The sequence below is a fragment of the Trichosurus vulpecula genome, chromosome 2 (genome assembly GCF_011100635.1).
Source record: "Trichosurus vulpecula isolate mTriVul1 chromosome 2, mTriVul1.pri, whole genome shotgun sequence".
Lineage (NCBI taxonomy): Eukaryota > Metazoa > Chordata > Mammalia > Diprotodontia > Phalangeridae > Trichosurus > Trichosurus vulpecula.
Genome location: NC_050574.1, coordinates 53248722 through 53257500, shown reverse-complemented (window position 1 = coordinate 53257500; position 8779 = coordinate 53248722).

Genomic DNA, 8779 nt, shown 5'->3' with positions numbered 1-8779 from the left:
TCAAGCAGAGGATGGCCAGACACTGGATGGGGGCCTTTGGGGGGCATGGGTTCAACTAGATAGGTGCTGCTGTTTTGGGGCTTTGTGACTAACAATACTAGCCTAAGCCTATAACCACTCTTTCCCTGCTTCTGTAGGGAAATCACCTTGGCTTTTCTGGGGGGACTGAGACCAACTCTGAGATGTTAAAGAACCTGACCTTAGTTTGGGGGGCCTGTAGGACCCAATGAAATTAATAACTATTATCGATGGTGTTTTCGAGGTTTGGGTTGAAGAGTAGATGGGACAGGAAGAGTATTTCTTGTTATCATTATTCTGTGACCACAGGGTGGAGAAAGGGGAAGGGAAGGATTCCAGCAATGTTAGCCCATGTTATAAAAAGTAGTAGAAGTTTCTGCCTCAGAGGTAAGAGCAGTCAAGTAGAAAGAGCAAAGGATTTGGAGTCAAATGACCCAGATCTAAGTCCTGTCTCTGTGACTCACTAGGTGCATGACTTTGAATATTACGTTTTCTCTCAGGGCCTCAGTGTCTACAAAATTGGTGGGTAGAAGTAGAGGGTCTCTAAGGTTCCATCCCACACACACACATTTCTGTTTTAACATTCTCTAGCCTAAGTTCCCTTCCAGCTCTCACAGTCTATATTCTTAGGTCCTTCCAAGTCTGATGTTCTCTGTCCTGAGGCCCCTTCAAACTCTAACATTCTCTTCTAGGGTCTCTCCCAGCTCTGACATTCTGTGTTCTAAGGGCCTTCCCAGCTTTGATACTATGTTCTAAGGTCCCTCCGGCCCTGACATTCTGTGGTCTAAGGTCCCTCCAGCCCTGACATTCTGTGGTCTAAGGTCCCTCCAGCTCGGACATTCTGTGTTCTAAGGGCCCTTCCATCTCTGACGTTCAAGGTCCCTCCCAGCTGTGACATTCTGTGTTCTAAGGGCCCTCCCAGTTCTGACATCTGTATTCTAAGGCCCCACCAGCTCTGACATTCTACAGTCTCAGATCCCTCCTAGATCTGACATTTTATGTCCTGAGGCTCCTTCAAACTCCAACATCCTGTGTTCTAGGGTCCCTTCTAGCTCTGACAGAATGAGCCCCTAAAGGAATCTTGTAGAGAGAACCCGGCTGATGACTTTGTCCAGCTCTCCCCAATCATATCCAATTCATGCAGAAATCAAGATATCATGTCATTGGTCCTCTTCAAGAACAGAAGATCACCATCGTCATCATCATCAACAACCACAACAACCTAAAAGAACAAAAAGATAGTCATACACAAAGAAATGAGGTAAGAAAAAATGAGTCCTCCAGCCATTGATCTCTCGTTGCATAACAGAGAGCCTGTTTAAGATTCCTTATAACAAGATCGCTTTACCTTTTTGTTTACTTTAACCCACATCTGCCTTCCTTTAACTACTACTAGTAAAAACCCATAGCAAATCTAAACAAAAAAGTTTTATGCTTATTCTAGAAACATTTGGACAAGGGAGAAGTTGTGATCTGAGTCACTTTCCTTAAGATTATCAGTGAGAGAAACGCAGGCAGAAGAAAAGGGTTATGGCAGTGATGCCCAGGGTAGGAAAAAAAGAGGGGACTCAAAGACAGAGAAATATCTCCTGGGGCTTCATATCATGTGCCAGGCCTCCCAATCCAGAGAACCTTGGTTCTCTGAGCTGGTGGGTATCTCAGGGGGCATCTGGCCCCTCTACCCGAACAGGGATCCCTTCTACAACAAACTCAATGACATCTTCCAGCCACTGCTTGAAGAGTTCCAGTGATGGAAAACTCACTATCTCCTGGGGCATCCCATTCCATCGGGGGACAGTTCTTGTTGGGAAATTTGTGTTGTGCCTAAATTTACTTGATAGGCAGCTAGATGGCACCATAGAGCATAGAGCACCAGGCCTGGAGTCAGAAAGACTCATCTTCTTGAGTTCAAATATAGTCTCACATGCTTAGTAGCTCTGTGACCCTGGGCAAGTCGCTTAACCCTGTTTGCCTCAGTTTCCTCATCAGTAAAATGAGCCAGAGAAGGAAATGGCAAACCACTCCAGTATCTCTGCCAAGAAAACCCCAAGTGGGGTCATGCAGAGTTGGATACGACTGCAACTACTGAACAACAACAAATTTGCTTCTTGCTGCTTCAGACCCATTGCTGCTAGTTCTTTATTCGAGGACCAAGTCCCATGAAAGTCCTTCAAATACCTGAAGCCAATTATCACGTCATCCCCCTGTTCAACCCTTAAGCCTTCTCTTCTTCAGGGTAAACATCCAAGCTCTTTTAACAGGTCCTCATGGGGCGTGATTTCTGGCCCACTTCCTATTTGCATAGCTCGTCACGGAGCATATTTCTATTTTGTCAATATCCTTGCTGAAATGTGGGACTCACAACTGAACAAGGTGGTCAGAAAGGGACCGTGGAGCAGTCACCCTCTCCATGTACTCTAAGTCACTAGAAGTAACCTGAGATTGAATTAGTCTCATCAGCAGCCATAACACCAGTTGGCTCTTTCTGAATGGTGGTCTCAGATTGGTTTTGGTTTTGAATTTTTTCACATCCCCTCTCATAAATTAAATAGTTCCTAAAGTTAATAAATGCTTGCCAAATTCAATTAAATTGAAGGCCCACATCTTTAAGACATCCTTTATGAACTCTGCAGAAGGGTGGTACCTACACTTAATTTTTTTCCCTCTTACTGTCCTACCACCTTCAACCCTTCCATTACTTCCCACTTTCTATTCTACACACACACACACACACACACACACCCCATCACCTGTTTCACTGTGTCAACTTTTGACTTAATGGTTTAGAACATATGTATGTATTTGCTCAGGGAGGTCTTCAATCCCTGCTTCCTGGCAAGTCTTTGGCTTTTAATATTTCATTTTCCTTTGTTACTTTCATCTTTACAAGCAAAGGGAAAAGAACATGAGCTTTGGAGCCAAAAGACTTGGCTTCCAATTCTACCTTTGGTATTGACTTCAATAGAGTCACTAGACCCCCTGGGGCTCAGTTTCTTCATCTATAAAATGAAGGATTTTGATTGGATGATCTCCAATGTCCCCTGAAGTTCTAATTGCTGTGATTTTTTTTCAGAAGGGTGGGAGTTTTTAATTGGTGGTGGTTTGGGGAAGGGGAGGGGCAGGCGTTGGTGCAATAACCTGGCTCAGAATAACTGTAGTCTTAGAACTTGAGACTCTATAGCCTAAACCAATGGATTTTCTACCCCTACACATCGCAGGGGATTTAAAAAGTCAAGTGATAGAGGAGAAAGCCGAAACAGAAATGGCCATTTGTCCAGTCAATATTTATTGAGTATTTACTATATACAGAGACAATAGGACAAATATTGATTAAGCACTTACTAGGTACAGAGTCAATTCAATTCTATAAACACTTATTGAGCACCGATTATATATAAGGCACTCTGCTACGGAGATATAAAGATAGTCAGGGCTGATTCTCTTATTAAGATGTCTGTAATACAATGGGAGAGGGGCATAGTGGATAGAATGCCAGGCATGGAGCCAGGAGGACTTCTCTTCCTGAGTTCAAATCTGATCTCAGACATGTACTAACTGTGTGACCCTGGGTAAGTCACTTACCCCTGTATGCCTCAGTTTCCTCATCTGTAAAATGAGCTGGAGAAGAAAACGGCAAATCACTCAGTATCTTTACCAAGAAAACCCCAAATGGAGTCAAGAAAAGTCTGATCCTACTGAAAAACTAAACAACAACAAAATATAATGGGAGAAAGATACAAATAACTGATATAATGGCAAACGAGATGAGAACAAAGGAAATGTCAGTCTGAAAAAGGAGAGTTTGCTTTAGCGGTCAGAGAGGCTTTATAGAGGATGTGCCACCTGACTTGGGGCTTGAAGGGAGGGAGAGCTTTTAGATGGAGATGGGAGGAGTCCATTCCAGTCACTGGGAATGATGGGAGCCTTCACAGAGTCCATAGAGGAGCAGGATAAAAGTGGGAACAGACTAAATTGGACTGCATTCTGTCCTATTCTGCCCTCCTCTGTCTCTGTGTGGAATGGCTCATGCCTTGGATCCATGGTCTGGATCCTCCCCATCTCTGGTTTTTTAGACCAGGAGGCCAGTTTGGTTGCAATGCAAAGGACTTTAAGGTTAATAGTGTGAAATTTGTGGGAAGCAGATCAGGATCCAGCCTCACAAAGTAATGGGTCCTTTGAGATGTGGAGGTGAATGGGGTCACCCCACAATTCCAGAGTGCACACAATGAGACATGCTGCCCCCCTCCAGATGGGGAGGTGATAGATTCAGAGAACACAATGGGTTATCCTATTTTTTAAATATGGTCAATTTAGGAACTTATTTTTCTGACCATAGATGTTTGTAACAGTTTTTTCTTGCTTTCTAAGTGAGTGGGGCAAAGGAAGTGAGAGGGAGAATGGAAATAATTCAGACCTGAAAAATGCAGACTTTTTTTAATTAAGAAAAATAGAGAAAGCCTTGTAATCAATCAATCAACAAGTATTTATCAAGTACCTGCTCTATACCAGATAGTGTGTTGGGCTCTCCCTCTCCTTCCCTCTCTCCCTCCCTCTCTCTACTTCTTATTCTGTCTCCTTCCCTCCTTCTCTCTTCCTTCCCCTCCCTTTCTCTTCCTCTCTCCTTCTCCTTCCCTCTTCCTCCATCTCTTTCTTCCTCCCTCTCTCCCTCCCTACCTTTCTCTCTTTCACTTCCTTCAACCTCCGCCCCCTTTCTCACTTCCTCCCTCTCTCCCCTCTTTCCTCTTTCTCTCTATTCTCCCTCTCTCACTCCCTTCCTTCCTCCCCTTCACTTCCTCCCTTTCTCTTCCTCCCTCCTTCTCTCTCTTCCTCCTTCCCTCTTTCTACTTCCTTTCTTCCCTTTCCCTCCCTCCCTCCTCTCCCTTCTGCTTTTTTCCTCCCTCTTTCTCCCTCCCTCCTTGTGTTTCCCCTCTCTCTTCCTCTCTCTCTCTCTCTCTCTCTCTCTCTCTCTCTCTTTCTCTCTTTCCCCCTCCCTCTCTCTCTTTCTCTCTCTTTCCCTGTCCCTTTCTCCCCAAAAGGTAATTGAGAGCATACTAGCTAGTATCTGGGAGAATCCAGAAAAGCTTCATGTATGAGACAGAGCATGAGATGAGTTCTGATGGAAAATGGGGGTTTTCAGAGGTAGATATGAGAAGAAATTGCATCCAGGTGTGTGGGGGGTGGGGAGGCAGCTTGTACAAAAGACATAGAGATGGAAGATAGGATGTCATGTATGAGAAACAGCAGGAAAGACAGTTTGCCTGGACTACCTGGAGCATCAAAGAGAATAATACAGAATAACCCTGGAAAAGCAGGCTAGAGCTAAGCTATAAAGGGCTTTAAATGCCAAGCAGAAGTGTTTGTATTTGATCCTGGAGGCAATAGGGAGCCACTGGAGTTTATCGAGTGAGGGGAAGTGACATGGTCAGATCTGTACTTTAGGAAAATTCCTTTGGCAACTGTGGGGAGGGTGGATGGGAGTGGGAAAAGCTGGAAGCAGCAGAATCAATAAGGAGACTACTGCAATAGAAGTGTGACCAGAGTCTGAACATGGGGTGCTGCCATGTGAGTAGGAAGAAGGGGAACAATTCAATGTTGTAGAGGCAGAATCAGCAAGACTTTGCCACAGGTCAGATTTACCACTGAGGGAGAAGGAGGCATCCTTGAGGTCATGAACTTGCCCACTGAACACAATTTCTGGTAGGGGCTACCACACTGGAAAGACCTCAAATACCAGTCAGTAACAGACTGACTGAGTCTGCTTTCTGAGGACCAGCCTAACCAGGAAAACAAGGCTCATCTGCAGTAGGTTGGTCACTTAATAATTAATCCTTTGACTGGCAGCCTTTGAAATAAGGAAAACTACAAAGTGGCCTTTAGTCCTGTGTTCCCCTTTCCTTTCTGCAATGATGCTGGCAGAGTGGGAGAAAGGGGGACAGAGTGCAAGAATCATATAGTTTTCAGACCATCTATAAACTCCAGCTTAGCTATAAGCACTCTAAATGTGAGAGCCTTGGCCAATGGCCAATGAAGAGGCATACTCCTGTAGGAGCTGAGGCATATCAGTCCTGACATAATTGCTCTGCATAAAACCAGAAGACAGAAGATAATTGCAGTTAAATGGAAGGAGAGTTACTAGGTGCTCCTTAGAAAGGTTTAAAAAAGAGCTTACAGAGTTGGTTCTACCATGCATCCAAAAGCAATAAGAAACTCAGTCTACCCATCACCTCGCCTCCTGGAATTTCCCAGACATTATGACAAGCTTCCCTTCAATTCCGATCTCTTCTTTTTATGTTCCTTCAATTTTCTGACACTCATGGAGACTGACTCACAGTCTTCCTCTCAACTCCAACTCCTTGTCAGTCATGGAGACTGACTCACAGTCTTCTTCTCAACTCCAACTCCATATATGTCGATGTTCCCTCAAATACCCTAACATCCCAGTTTCTCAATCCACTCAACAGCCATGAACTACTCTTCCACTCCACCTGATCAATCTTCAGGAATATTCGTACTCTTAATCTTGCCATCACCCACGGATGATCAAGAACTCTGAAACTCAGTTATCTGATAATAATTTCCTATCACTCCTTTTCTCCCTATACTTTACTCATCCTAAATCTATACTATGACCTTACTTTGACCTCAGATCCCTCAACCAGTCAGTACCTTCACAGGCCTTCACTCCTATGCTGGTTTCACTTTCCTCCTTTCCTAAAATCAACCCTTTAGTTAAGTAGGCTCACCTCACATGCTCCTCTACTCCCAAATCCCTAGCTCCCTTGGCATTACCACTCATACCTTATTAAACCCAAACCCATCATTCACACACCACCACCCTACATCCACAACATGTCTCAACTCATGTACTACTGAACAGAACTGAGGAAGTCACAAAACTGTGCTGACTGGATCTACTACAAATTTGTTATCTAATTTTAACTAGAGTTTCACAACAGCAGGGTAATATTTCTTTTTTTTTGGTACTACTTCTTAAGAATTGACTCCTTTCATTCCTCAAGCTTCCCACACCAGCAATTCCCCTCATCTAGTAAGCTGAGGGTCTTATTTTCTGCTTTACTGAGAAAATCAAGACCATTCTCTATGGATCTCCTTCTTCTTCCTTTATCCTTATCACACAATCCCTCGGCGAGATGCCTATTTTCTTGTCTTATATCCAAGTGGCTGATAAATAGGTGGCCTCTGTCCTCACTGATGCCAGCCCTATAAAATACATTCTTACACAAGCTAAAACAAGTCTGAGTTACCACTTCACACCTATCGGATTGGCTAATATGACAGAAAATGAAAATGCTAAATGTTGGAGAAGATATGGCAAAATTGGGACCCTAATGCATTGTCGGTTGAGTTGTGAATTGATCCAACCATTCTGGAGGACAATTTGGAAACATGCTAAAAGGGCAATCAAACTGTATACCCTGTGTATACCAGCAATACCACTACTAGGTCTGTACCCCAAAGAGATCATAAAAAAGGGAAAAGGACCTACATGTACAAAAATATAGCAGCTCTTTTGTAGTGGCAAAGAATTGGAAACTGAGGGGATACCCATCAATCAAGGAACAGCTGAACAAGTTGTGGTATATGAGTGTAATGGAATGTGATTGTGCTATAAGAAATGATGGGCAGGTTGATTTCAGAAAAACCTGGAAAGACTTACATGAACTGATGCTGAGTGAAGTGAGCAGAACCAGGAGAGCATTATACACAGGATGCCTTCTCCTTTCTAGTTTTCCATGATCCTGCTTTCTCTTTATTCATACTTCTCTGACAGGTTCTCCACAAGCTCCTTCTCTAGCTCTCCTACATATAAAATGCCCTAACTGTGAGTATGTTGGGGTATATAGGCTATGTCAGATTGTCAGTCAAATAAACGCTAGTTGACTCTGCCTTAAAGACTTGACTCCTCTCTTTATACCCTCTCTCTTGACACCATCAGCTCCCATGGGTTTAGTTATTGTCTTCATAATCAATATGGCCATCATTAGTTTCTTTCCTGGCCTCCAGTCTCACATCACCAACTGCCATTTGGACATGTCAAACTGACTGTCCCGTGGGCATCTTAAATTCCACATTCCCGATATCATTTCTTCCAAACTTTTGTTTAGCTTTTAGCTAACATTCGCACAATGCTTTTCAAAGTATTTTACAAATATTATTTCATTTGATCTTCACAGCAAACCTAAGAGGTAGGTGCTATTATTATCCCCATTTTACAGTTGAGGAAACAGAGGCCAATAGAGGTTAAGTGACTGGGCCAGGGTCACACACTAGTAAGTGTCTGAGTCCAAATTTGAACTCAGGTCTTCCTCACTCTAGACCCAAAGCTCTATCCACTGTACCACCCAGCTTTCAAACTTCCCTACTTCTATGTGGGGCACTATTATTCTTTTGGTCACCCAGGTTCTCAGCCTCAGAATCATCCTCAGATTGTCCCATTCATTCATCCTGCATATCCAATCAGTTGTTTCTACATCCGCAGCATCTCTCAATTTCATTTCCTCTTTTCCAAACATATAGCCCAACAACCTCATTTTGCAAATGAGGAAACCAAGACACAGAAAGATTGAGTGACTTTCTTCAGGTCACATAGCTAGTAAGTGTCTGAGGAGGGATTTGAACAGAGGTCTTCCTAACTTACATCCAGTGTTCCACCCACTATCCCACGCTGCTGGCCACCAAAGTGATATTCCTCAAGTGAAAGCCTGATCATGTTGCTCTTCTACCTCTCAGCGCAAATATT